We start from the raw sequence: 13,432 nt of genomic DNA, 5'->3' as shown, positions 1-13,432 counted from the left end.
GACTGCTGTACCTGTGGGGGTGGACCACCCACACAATTACGAGTTTGGCGGTCGGACCGCCACTAGCACAACACAAACCCCTGCCCCCGCCATGATCCTGGCGGGGGCAGTGGTGGGGAAAGTGGTGGTCTGCGGCGGCGGTACAGATGCCGTCACTGCCGTGCAGATTACAACCTGCCTTTTCGACGAGCTTTTCATGGTGGGGACCCTGCCATTGAAAAGGTCGGCAGAAAGTCATGGAAAGGGGCCCCAAAAAGGGCCTCAGGGTGTTTTAGCTCATGGGGGGGGGGGGGGGGTGTATGGGGCACATGTTGCGCAACTGGGGGCACGGTCGTGCAAGCACTGTGTGCCATGCACGACATGGTGTATGGTACACAGTGCACCGACGTGCTAGCGACGCTGCCACAGCAGCAGCATATGCTACAGGCTCTCTATGAGCCAAAGCATGCTGCCACCGTGGTACCATCGACACAACACCACCTGCCCGGTGGTGTTCTCGTAATACAGCGGTCGGGATGCTGCAGGCTTGGTGGCATACTCCCGACCGCTGAAATGGCGGTCCAGCGGTCGGGCGGCCAAACTTGTAATCAGGCCCTAAGTATGGCACTTGGCTTGTTGTAGTTTTGAATATCGACTATGAAAATATAACCCTACCAAAATATTGTGAATACTATTCTTGTAATTAAGGCTTCCAGTTTCCATTTTTACTGATTTTTGCAGATAAATACAGACATAAACAATGTATTTTCCTCTCTATATGTATCTTTAATTTTGGAAAAATACATAAAATTGTTTGACAGGTAAGGGAGTCAAAAAAGAAAAATATTTCCTAATGCAGTTTAAATAAGTGCAGCAGTGCAGCTGTTTAAACTGTTCAACAATACAAAAGATTTCAGAGAACTGTATTGTACCATAAATTGCTAAAACTCATTTGACATTCAAGCATGAATAAACATTTGCTGATTAAATAAACCTGGCAACATACCCATTGCAGCTTCTTTTTTACACTAAGCGCATAATGAAAATGGACAAAAACAGATAAAATGAGCAAAAAATAAATATGGATAAATACAGATGGAAATGTCCAAAAAATGAATTTCATAAATCCAGGAGCCCTACTTATAACTAAAATATCAGATCGAAAGATCATCCCTCAAAAATATCGAAATTAAAAAAATACCTAAACAAACATTTTGATTACAATAATATTGAAAAACAAAATATTTTATAAGAAATATTGATAGTAGCATTTAAAATATTAAATGTATTTTTTAAACTTATCTTAAATCTTAACAAAAATGTGGATACTTTTTAAATAAAGTACACAATTAAATTAAATGTATTTTGTAATTATTCTCCAATAATATTTTATTTCAAATTGCAAATATTGAACTAATAATATCACTTTATACCGTAAAAAATAACTTAATTTACAAAATATACATCAATTTAAAAAGCTATCAATTATGTTTCTAACAAAATAAATATTGTCACAAATAAATGTATTCTAAATTTTTTTAAATACATTTAAAAAAATCAGAATGATACAAAAATGTAAAACAAAGATTTAAAATACATTTTATTTTTTAATAAATATATGCATAAACACATACCCTAAAGTAACAACAGGTAAATAAATATTTATAAAATAGTTTACAAACTAATTAATTCATTATTTACAAAAACAAAAAATAACCAAGGGGGAGATTTATGGTTTGGCAGACAAGGTGCTTTGTTGCAAATGTGACTGGTTACCCTGTCTACCCTGTTCGCCTGCCCTGTTAGGGTCAGGAGGACCGTCATCTTTCCGTCAACAGAGAAGCATTGGCTCTGTCGATGGAAAGCTTCCTCCAATTTCCCTACAGAATGGGGGGCCATCGGAGGAAGGGCATTACACCGCCTGCGTTTTTTAGAGTCGGCAGTGTGATGTACTATTTTTCTGTTGATCACGGCCAGGTAAAATGTGGCAGTGAGGGACAGAAAAGAACAAATAATGACTCCCCACAACCAGAGAAAATGCTCCCTGGGTATGAGGGTCCTTAGTTGTTTGTGTTTCAATAAAAAACACCCACTTTGGGAGTTTATTTGTTTGAGCATCAAAGTTTTCATAGCTGGCAACCACAATCAATATATCTTGTTCTCTGGAGGATTGCACACACAACATCCAGAGCTGCAGACTCCTCCCACTTGAGGGTTGAAAGTCTGCAACGTATGTGCGCTAGAGACCAGAATGTGCAACAAGGAGAAAATAAGATGGAAGACCATCTGATCCTATGCAATGAGGGCCTCTAACTCCATAATTGCCCCATCCCTTCCGAAAGCAGGTCAAGACCAATTGCTTTAAGCAATAGCTCCTAAAGTGAAGCCACTGACCACTCCCTTCAGACCTAATGCCCTCACACTTCGCTCCCTTCTCTCTCCTTGAGACTACAGGTCTTGCACAGTACTCTGGTGCTTTGTTGCTACGTTTGCACTATAAAATGCACACATGCGTACTCACTGTGGACCAACGAACAAACAGAAATGTGGTGAATACTGCGGGCATATCTTAGAGTGATGTGACCGGTAACTTACGTTTAAGGGCAACATTCCATGGCTGAGAGTTAGTGCATTTTTTATGCCTTTCGCAAAGAAACATCTCAGCAGTTTCGTACTTAACGTGTGACATTATAAAGAACAGCCAGCACAGGGGCGAGACAGGGGTTTGCAGACAGCTGACACGTGCATGTAATGCAGGGTTGTATGGCAATGAGTGACAAAACAGAGCATTATAGTCCATATCGTTTGCCATCACGTGCCAAGGCATGTGTGAGGTGACAGGGCTATTACAACAGCACTTTGTTGGGCAAAGGAGACGTATTATGTTTGCCTGACGGGAGGGCTGCTCTTTCTTCTCTCCTTTCCCTTCCACTCGACGACCAGCCGTTGAAATGTTCGCCCACAACATCGGTGAGACCATGATATACGTTTTCTGGCTGGCTGCGCCTTGAAGAAAGTTGGTTCTCTCCGAGGCACAAGGAGGGAAGGACGAGTGAAGCGTACCCGACTTCTGGAATTACAAACGGCTGACAAGATCTTGTCCCTCTGAAGTGTTTCTGGCGGTGTTCACCGGGAGAACCAGGTTTTGACATCTTTCTTGCGGTTCGTGGTGTGGAATCAAGGGAAGCCATGCTGACTCTCCCGACGGCGCTGAGGGAAACTCTCCTGCCGGGGCTCGTGGCCACCACCTTCAGACAGAAGCATCCCGGGATCCGTGAGTGTTCGCTGGAAGCGTTTTTAGACCTGGAGACCATTTTCCATCTACCCTCCGCCTCGCCCCCCCCCCCCCCCTCATTGCCAGAGCTAGAGGCTTTAACAAGTGCGCGCCGATTTCATAGTGACGCAGTGGTTGTCCGGTTTTGTAGAAGTCACTTATTAATTTATCTCTTTGTTGAATTCTGACTTTATCCTCCAGGTGTAACCTTAGGGTCCTTTTGTTTAACGTGCACTGGTGTTCTCTGTTGAAGTGCTGCTAACGTGAAGTGCGCTCTGTTGATGATCCTGGGGCTTATTTACAAGCCTCTTGCGTCGCCGGTGCGTCACTTTTAATACGGGAAAAGTGACGTCCCGGCGGCGCAAGGGGCTTGTAAATAAGCACCCCCGTGTCCAGAAAGCGAGACTTTCAGTCCAAATAACACCTTCTGCGTAGAGAGCCAGTCATTCTTAGGTGATTAGATGACGTGGAGCATTGCGCCTCGTACACAGACTGCGAACTAATAGAAATTGTTCTGTGGGGATGTACTTAACAGATTCGTATCTTTTTCTTTCCATACTTGGTACCAAACCTGTTCTGTTGATGGTAATTAAACTCGGGAGATGCAATGGAAGCATGAGATGATCAGGTGCGTGTCATTGAGCGGGCACCCCTTTGTCTCTTTTCAGATCTGGAAAGCACATTTCCATGGAAACTGTTGGAGAAAGTTAAACAATGTTTGCTTTGAAATTAGACTAAAATGCCAATGCCATTTTTTAACTTGTTCAGAACCACATATTTGTTGTTTTTAAATGCTACCCTTAAGAAATCTGGGGAACTGGAAACACACACATGCCATTATAAATTGTCATGGTTTTGTGTACCTCTCTCTCGCTGTGGGGAGTGCAGGCCTGCGTTCAACTCTTCCAGGTGTGGAAGTTTAACTTCCAATCATTTTTGGCAATTCCATGTAGAAGAGATATTTTATTTGAGAAATAAAACGGTCCTTGTTTATTCGTTTCATCGTCATCCTCAGCATCACAACTTCCATCTCATTCATGCCAATAGAAATTATTAATCTTTGGACGGGTGGTAGTGCAGTGTCCATAAAGAAAAAAAGAAAGGTGCACTCCGTCATAAGTCTTTATAAAAGCAACACCAATTTTTGGAAATAATTTTCTTCCTTTATTCGTAGTCTTCAATAAGAAAATAGGCACACAGCCAACGCGTTTCGTTCCCCCAAGCCTTGGGAACTTCGTCAGGGCTTCCTATAGATGCCAGAAAAAGTCAATATGACCCAAATACGGATAGTGTCATCAATAAGGAATTAAGTCAATAAGATTTATGACGGAGTGCACCTTCCTTTTTTTCTTTATGGACTCCTTGTAAGCCAAGTATCTTTAAACAGCAGATACTGGGAGTTGTTGCACTCGAATGTATATATTGTCACCTAATGGAACTTTAAGTGCTTGACCTTGGTCAACTGTTTTATTCTTTTTTTGCTACTGGTAGTGCAGTGTGTTCGTGTGTAAGAGGCCTAAAGTAAACCACGATGAAACATGCTGCACAGTTATTGCCACTAAAGTGCAGTTCACAGATTCCAATTCTATCGATTCACTGTAGCAGAAACGCAGAGAAAGAGTGTTGAGTTGTAGTAAATCAGAGTCAATCACATTGTGATGATACCATATGGTCGAACTTCCTAGAGTCTAAAATGTGTTACATTGTCATCTGAGTTTTTGTGACCCTGCCAGACATGTACGAGAAGTTTAATACAACTGTGGGTGAATTACAGATTGTGTTTTATGGGTGTCCAAAGTTGGTGCACAGGATAAAATGCCTGCCAGAAATTCAGGATAACCACTGGCTGTGTATAGGACTGTCACTTAGATTAATTGATAGATTAATACCATATGGGTATTTTGAAAATCATGCATGGCTTTGACCCTTGCGGAGAAAGGTTGGGCACTCCTTGTTCTAGAGAGAAGGCTCTCAACTTAAAACTGTATTCACGTTGTGTACATTGTTAACATAAATGAAAATATTACACATTGGTATAGTTAACATTTTAAAATATGCCACGAGGCAGAATTTTCATGCAAATTTGTTGAGGATGGTGCTCAACATTTGTGCTCCCGCCACTCAACAAAGAGTCTGTGCAAGAGTCCTTGTAGCCTGGCTTATGTTTGAGGTGTGCATAAGCCATTGACTTCATTACTGAGGAAGGTGCATGATGTCGGTCACTTTAAGATGTGGATGAACTGTAGCTGCCTGCTGTTAGCGTTTCAAGTCAGACTTTCCCAACATCACTAGGACTGCATTTTTTTTTTTAAACAAACTTTATTGAGTGTCGCATGGTATTGACCAATGGTTACAGACCACTAGGACTGCATTATTTGAATCGGATCTTCAATAAAGCAGATTATGGCAATGGCTCTCGGTCAGGGTTAGATCCCTGTTACTTCTTAACATTAGCTCTGTTCACTTGAACTGTTTGTTTTTGTATGGAAGTTCCAAACTGAGTTATGATCAATGCTTCTATTTAAAGTAAAGCTGGAAGGAATATTGTTATCGCTTGAAAGTGATCCACCAGGGTTTTTCATGGATAGTTCTGAAGAAATTTACAGGATCTCTGCTACAAAGGATCTAGACCCCAGTGCTTCATTTGCAAAGGAATAAGTGCCGGAGACCAAAGTTTTGCTTTCCTGCGGCCAGCGCCATTGAATGTCGGTATTCTATATACCAAGGCGGGTAGTCTTAATTCCACCTCGTGCCTCTTTAATCGACCACCAGGCACTCCTGCAGTCTCCTCTAGCAGGTTTTTGCCATTACTGTTTTTTTCCGTTGTCATGGTTTTTCCATCTTTCTCTTCCTCTTTTTTTCCCTCTCTATTGCTCTGGTTCAAATTCTGATGAGGAAAAATAAGTGCCTGTCCCCAAAAATGAGGGCCGGTTGGCCCCACCTGTAACCAACGGCTCAAATTAAGCACTGGGGGTTGTCCACCTACTGTGCACAATCTTACATGCATTAGAGTACTCCTGGGAATCTACAGCTGCTGTAGAATCCATTGACTAACCTTGGCATTGTTTAAGAAATCCGGAAACATAGGTGTAATGTTTCATTTTTTAACATTCATAGAGTTTGGGAGCTGCTTGCGCTTAAGGAACAGATATGGGTACCAAAGGGCCTGAAGTCTAGAGATGATGGCAGCAAAAGATAGACAGAGTGCACAGTTGCAGAAGTGGTGGATGGTGACTCGACACAGTAATTTTTGGAGAGGAAGCTAAGGGAAAAGTCTGTCTAGAGAATAGGTATTTTAGTTCATTTTCTTGAGAGAAGAGAGTGGTTTGGAGAGACGTAATAGTTGGGCGAGTGCGAGTAAAGATCAGATAATAATTTGCATGTATGGGAGGACGAAGTCGCAAAGGCTGTGAGTGGCAGCAGACAGCACCAGGTAGGTATTGTGTTTGATCACTTATGAGGCCAACCCACTTATGCAGTGCTGGTTTAAATGGATTATCTACTGGAATGGCTTCACATGATCATCTTAGATCCAAGCGGCAAAGAAAACATAAGAATTGCTTTGATACCTACCTGTACAGTGCTTAATTAGTAGAAAAATAAGTACCCGGGCCGAGGGTATTTCTCAGAAAGCTGCTGCAGAATGCACCACCCACTGACCCAATCAACGCTGCCAATTCTGTCACACTCTTCTAAATGCAACCATTTGGACTATTCCAGGTCACCTAAAGTTGTAAGAATGTCTTAGACCCTCTGTTGGTTTTTAATTGTATTTTTAAATTGTACAACATCTGTTAATGTACTGTGCTTAAAAGTAGTATGATAGAGCCATCATGTGGTAAACTGTTGTAAACAAGAGCCACTGTTAAGAGTTAAGAAACACCGGCACAAATTCAGCACTGCCGGGCCCGGTATAGCAATTCTAGTGGGTCAATCTGCATTGAACATTTAGAGCTAGCATGGCTCTCCGGTGCCCCTCGCACTGTTCACAACATACATAGACGTGTTCATTGCCGCTCTTGAAAGCAATCCTATGGTAGAGCCGTTTACAGTGGCTGTTTCTGATCATCGGGCAATAGTGTCCGCTGATGATGTGGCAATAGTCTTAAGCAGTACTAATAGAGGAATGTCAGCCCTAATAACCTCTGCAGTACATTTGTAGATTTATCAGACTATTGTGTATACATAAAAGTAGAAAAGACACACATTCTCCCTCTCAGTGTGGTAAACAGTATACCAGATCCTACTAGGGTACAAGCCTCTTACTAAGGGATCCTCTTCAGACTAGCACTTGCAAGTTAGAGGCAGGAAATGATGTTGCTTTGGTGGTGGACATCAAAGCGATGTTGAAGAACTGGACCCATATTTCACTTCCTTTGATAGGATGATCCAATTTAAATAAGATGAAAGTCCTTCAGTTGTGCCTTTAACTGTTTCAGCCAATGCAGAATGTTGTTCCTGCTTTTTTCTTTAATGAGCTTCAATCAGTGTTCACCACCTTTTTTATCACATACGAAAAAGACAAATAGGCCTTATAAATGGCTATGCCTAGAATGGCGGAAATGCGTGATTGAACAACCTCATATTAAATGTTATTTCAGGGTATGCATGGGTCACAGCAGTGTTTAGTTTGAACCGGTGGTTGCTAGTGGGGCCCAGAGGCATTCGATTTTAGGGTCCGGCACTTATTTTTCCTAAACAGATCCAGGACAAGAAATAGAGCAACGCTTAAAAGGAGGAAGAAAAAGACGTTTAAACAGTGGCAAGGGGAGAGAGTGGGGTGAAAAATAACCCCCAAGAGTGATATAAAGAGGTAGGAGGTGTGGGGTCCTGGATTAAACAGGCACGAGGAATAATCAGCACTACCAGCATTGCTATACAGCACCCCTACCTTTGATAGCACCAGCCCTGGGATTCTGAGCAAACCTGTAGGCCCCAGCACTTACTCTTTTACAAATTATGCACTGGGTCACTAGCAGGAAGCAATCATGGACTCGCATATTTAATTGCCAACTATATTTGTATATTTTTTTACTGGTTCATCATGTAGAAAAAAGGGATTCGACCCCTCTCGCTGTCTTAGAAAAAAGCATCAGCTGATGATGACAAAACAATCCTTATTTTATGCTTGGTTGGACATCTGCAGCACAAATCCAGAAGCTGAGGCATTTTGGAATATGTAGATTAGTACTCCAGTTGTGCTACTTTACGTACTACAAAATGCAATTGACAAACCTTTGGACGGAGACTTACAGCTCCACCTTGCCTTTCTTTTCTCTTTGCACGCGTTCGCATATGATTTAGTGGTAAAAGTTGGAGGAACAAGGGGGAGTGGTGGGGAAATGGGGAATAATTACTACACATTGGGTGGGGTTAAGGAAAATGTATGGAGAGGCAGTGACATGCTAACCCATAACACACACACATAAGGGTAAGACCACTGCTATTTTCATAATACACTTTTATTTCTTCTATAGTTCGATAGTGACAAACAGGTTAAATGTACTCCAGCCTAGCCTTGGAGTAAGTAAAGCACCACACATGGCTAAACACTAGCAGTGCAACACACTCCCATAGAAAACAATGGAGGCGGCCTATAACGCTAGCACTCTATAGTAAATTATGTACAATAAATTAAATCAATCTCACTTGATTGGTATTCACCCTTTCTCCTTCATTGACTTTGTACTATAAATACAATTCTTTTCTTTTTTATTCTTACTGTGTACTTATTAGACATGGATTATCCCATGTAGTATTATTATCATTCACTCTGGATGTGGGATCAAAGAATTTGTCTATATAGTCTATATGCACTCATGGTACCCCCAGGTCCTACCCTGGTGTATGCTTTGTCTTTGTAGTGAAAATCTAATAAAGTAACTACCAGGAACTTCTCACAAACATTTAGTAACATGCTTGCATTTCTCCTTAAAACGTGTGCTAGACGTTGTATGTAGCATATTGCAGCCGCAGTCCGTGGAGGGAGTTCCGTGGGGCAGAAAGGTGGGGCGGGGGAGGGGCAGCGTGGGGGGTACTAAGCACCGGAATAAGGATAATTGCAGGTAAGTAAACAATTAAATAAATAAAATGAATTTCTTAGCGCGCGCTGCTTCGCATTTTGCGATGCAGGGTGCGCTACGAAATTCGTTTAATTTATTTAATTGTTTACTTACCTGCAATTATCCATATTCCGGTGTTTAGTACCCCCTACGCTGCTCCTCCCCCGCCCCGCCCCGCCTTTCCGCCCCACGGAACTCTCTCCACGGACCACGGCTGGCATATTGCTGTTTTTACATTGTACTTCTTCTTTGTATATTTTTTCCATCTGAAATAACATTCACAGAAAAAAAATCAAAGCATAACTCGGTTTGAGCATGTTTAAAACGTAAAGCTACATGGTTAAAGGATCTTGAGGGTTGATAGAATAGCAATAGATCCATAAAGTCGTGTCATGGAGAGATTAGGCTATACAACAGGAATAGAAATACATGTTGTTGGCATTTAGGTGGAGGCCGGGGATATTATTTACTTATTTAGGGATGTATTGCTGCTATATTACCCCTTGCATTCTACCACCCTTAGAGCAATACAAAATTTGCATAAGGGTCTTATTTTTTAATCTCACAATACGTCTAAAACATTCAACGGAACTATTGTATAATTTATTGTGAAAAAAATGCTCCAGAAGACACAGAGTGGAGTTGGGCACACATGAATGGTGTTCTGGGAATGATAAAACATAAGTGTGGCAGGTACGATACAAGCATGAGATAGCAATAGCCAAAGCACAACCCTCCAGGTCTTTATTTTACTCAAACCCAGAAATGTCCCCGTCCTGATCACTCCCTCCCCCTCTCTGGGCTCTCCAAGAGGACCACACCTTTTCCCATTTCTTGGGACACCCTCTGCTCAGGTATATTCTTCTCCTTGAGCATGCACCAGTCCATATGGTTTTGTCTTCCCTGTAGCTTTGGTGGGTCTATCGCTCCCCACTTTTGGGCAATGTTTCTCTTGGCCACCCACAGGCTGAGGTAGAGACATATTTTACTGTATCAAGGACGTGGTGCATCGCCCAAAATATTGAGAATGCAGAATTTGATTGTGTCCGGCAGCTGGTAGCCCGTGATTGTGTGCATCATGGCTCTCATGGAGGACCATTAGGGTTTTAGTCTTGGGCAGTTCCAAATAATATGTAGGAAGGTTCCCTTTTCCCTACAACCTCGCAGGTAGGCCACTATTGGAGATCTACCTATGGCGTGTAGTGTGGCTCGTGAAAAGTACAAGGGGTACAGTATGTGTAGCTGGACCAGCCTGAAGCAGATTTGATCGCAATCTCCCGGGGGGTCCCCAGGGCCTCTTCCAATTCACCCTCTTCGAATTGTCCTCCCTCTGCTTCCCATTTTGCTTTAAGAGCCAGCATGATGTGGGGAGCGTTATTTAGGATCTTTCTATATATTGGGGGAAATAGCAGATTGCTCATCACTAAACAGAGGCTTACTCCTCCTTGTCACCGTCCTAAAACTATTACAGTCAGTCTTGTCTAGGTTAGAAGATTCCACACTAACCCTCTAGACTTAATAAAAATAATTTATACCACCATTATGCTCTGATGACATACAACGCTGACCACTGACCTGGAAGTTCATATTTTGCTATTTGCAAAGTAGTACAGCTGTCAAAGTCACAGGCGGCACATGAGGCAGGAAACAAAGGACATTGGCGAGAACAGGTAAATGGCCGTTTAATGAATATTACTGGCAAGTGATCATAGATAAACACTCTGCCCCTCTTTTTTGCAACTCTGCTAACAGTATGAGGATACATCAAACAATCTCACTTTTTCAACCTTCAACCCATACCCCTTGGTAGATCTCCAGAAGTCATGTATAAAAAAAACCTGTATGAAAACACTTACCCCAACAAGGACAAACTATGTAATAACAGTAGTGGGAGTGGCACCATATTTCTGTACAATAGGCCCATCCCATAACCTAACAAAAGGAGAACAGTGACATTAATATGTGACATTACCTCAAACCCGAAGAGAAAAAGTTGCCTCTTCCAGTGCAGGGCCTTATCAGACGAAGAGCCAGATATCGGATCATATAGACGGATCAGCTAGATCACTCACATCTCCCAACATCACAAGTTTAGGGAGGAAATCGCCTCTATACACTTTGGAAAAAACCAGCATCCATTCAAAGGTGAACTTCCTACATCAAACAGGACACAGAACTTCTTCATTACTTCGAATACTACTTTTTACATTTTGGTATTTATTCAGATAGTATTTCAGATAACATAGCAATGTCTGGATAACCCTGGCTTTATCAGAGAAGAGGTCTGAATCCAGATGGATGGCTTGAAATGGAATAAATTTATGAAAATCCATCACTTCTCTTAACAAAAGCCCCCTACATCATGAAATCGTACAAATGTTTTATGTTCTCAATTAAAAAGAACCAAAGGTAGATATAATGTTTGCACGGTAAACTATTACGAGGACCAAGCAAAGATGGATTTCCCAGTTGATGGCTGCATTTCATTTGCCCCCCCCCCCCATAATTGCATTAGGATTCAATCATTTTTATTTGATTTTACATGAAAGAAGAAATCACAACTTTACAAGAACATCCAACTTCTCCCATGCACCCCACTGCCCCCAGAGTACATCACACTCATAGAATTCAGGAAATCTAATTCAAAGCTCAACACTGAGGCCTTTTTAAGGTTTTAAGAGATTTAAAGTGTTCAATTGAGCCTCCTCTGAAGGTGTTTGTGGCAGTAAATGAAGTGTTCTCTGTTCTTGGACAGGAGAGCGATCTAACATTGGCTGCAAAAAAAATCCAACAATAACTCACACTCTGTTGCAAATTCTTTTCTGGTTCCTGCCATATTGTGCATGGTTTCTTCATTCTTATGAGGTAGCACAGCTTATGATACACTTCAGTGCTTAATTTGTAAAATAAATAAGTCCCTTCTGTCATTGCTCAGGAGATCACTCCAGTTTGAACTACCAAATGGACCTGTCATCACTGCTAAATGCCGGTATAAACGTACTCTCTTAGGCATCACACTCCTACAAATGTGTCACTTTGAACAATTCCAGACCACCCATAGCTGTATGGATGACCCTCATTAATTGGAATAATTCTTTTTTAAGTGTATATATAATATTTTAACTGAAGTGCGCTGCTAAAAAACAAACTGACAGCGCAACATGTTAAGGTTAAAATGCCGGTGCCGAGCATCGGCAAACACCAGTACAAATTAAGCACTGAATCATTCCAGCTGGGTTGGGGGCTCCTTTTTTCCACATTTCCTAGTATTGTTTAGAGGAGGGCGAGCTGAGCAGAGCTGAGCCAAGGGGTTGGTTTGGCCCTAAGAGCCTGTGCACGAGTCCAGCCCTGAAATTAGTTTGCATGTATTCTATGCAACAAACATCGTGTAAATACAATAAAGTCTCTTCGTAACTCAAAAAAATGTATGTAACACACGGAAGTGTTTCTCATTAATATATCAGATTACATCACTGCATTGAGAGGTATTTATTAAAAGTGGTTGTGACATTAACTTAGAAATATCCCTGCCCTTCACATCTCCTGATAATGCCATTAGTGAACTAAGAGGCAAGTCAGCTGTCATGAGTGCCCTGTATGTGGTATCGGTTTTTATTCCAGATAGAGCAACATTTTAGTCCACTTAACAAAACAGAGAGTTTTTTTCCAGTGCACAGCCTGAACACATGCATTTGAAGGGTTCCTCGTACGTGATAATGAAGAAAAAGGAGTCTCGGTAAAATAAAACATTTGCTTAAAATCACACAATTTGGTCAAGTGGGGAAGATGGGAGTTCTTGTTTTACCCTATTCACTTCGGGACCCGATGGATATCTTTTTCTCTCGCCTGTTATACATCAAAGGTCACTGCTTTGTCTTTAGTTCTTGGTGCATGAGGTGAGAGCCTGAGTGGCAGGAAAAAGTCACTCAAAGCTCATCTTGTTTTTTGATCGTGGGGTCAAAAGGACCTCGAGATGAGCCAGAGCTGGTATCTGATTAGACTCTGTCTCGAGCTTTCAGTGGTTCGCCCACCTCTAGTATGGTTTGCTCATCAGCAGTGTCTGTCTTGTATTCCCCCTCACACTCCTCCATCTGATCTCTGGCACTCAGCCCAGCTG

The sequence above is a fragment of the Triturus cristatus genome, chromosome 2_1, assembly GCF_964204655.1.
Source record: "Triturus cristatus chromosome 2_1, aTriCri1.1, whole genome shotgun sequence".
Classification (NCBI taxonomy): domain Eukaryota; kingdom Metazoa; phylum Chordata; class Amphibia; order Caudata; family Salamandridae; genus Triturus; species Triturus cristatus.
Note: the sequence above shows the minus strand (reverse complement) of the source record.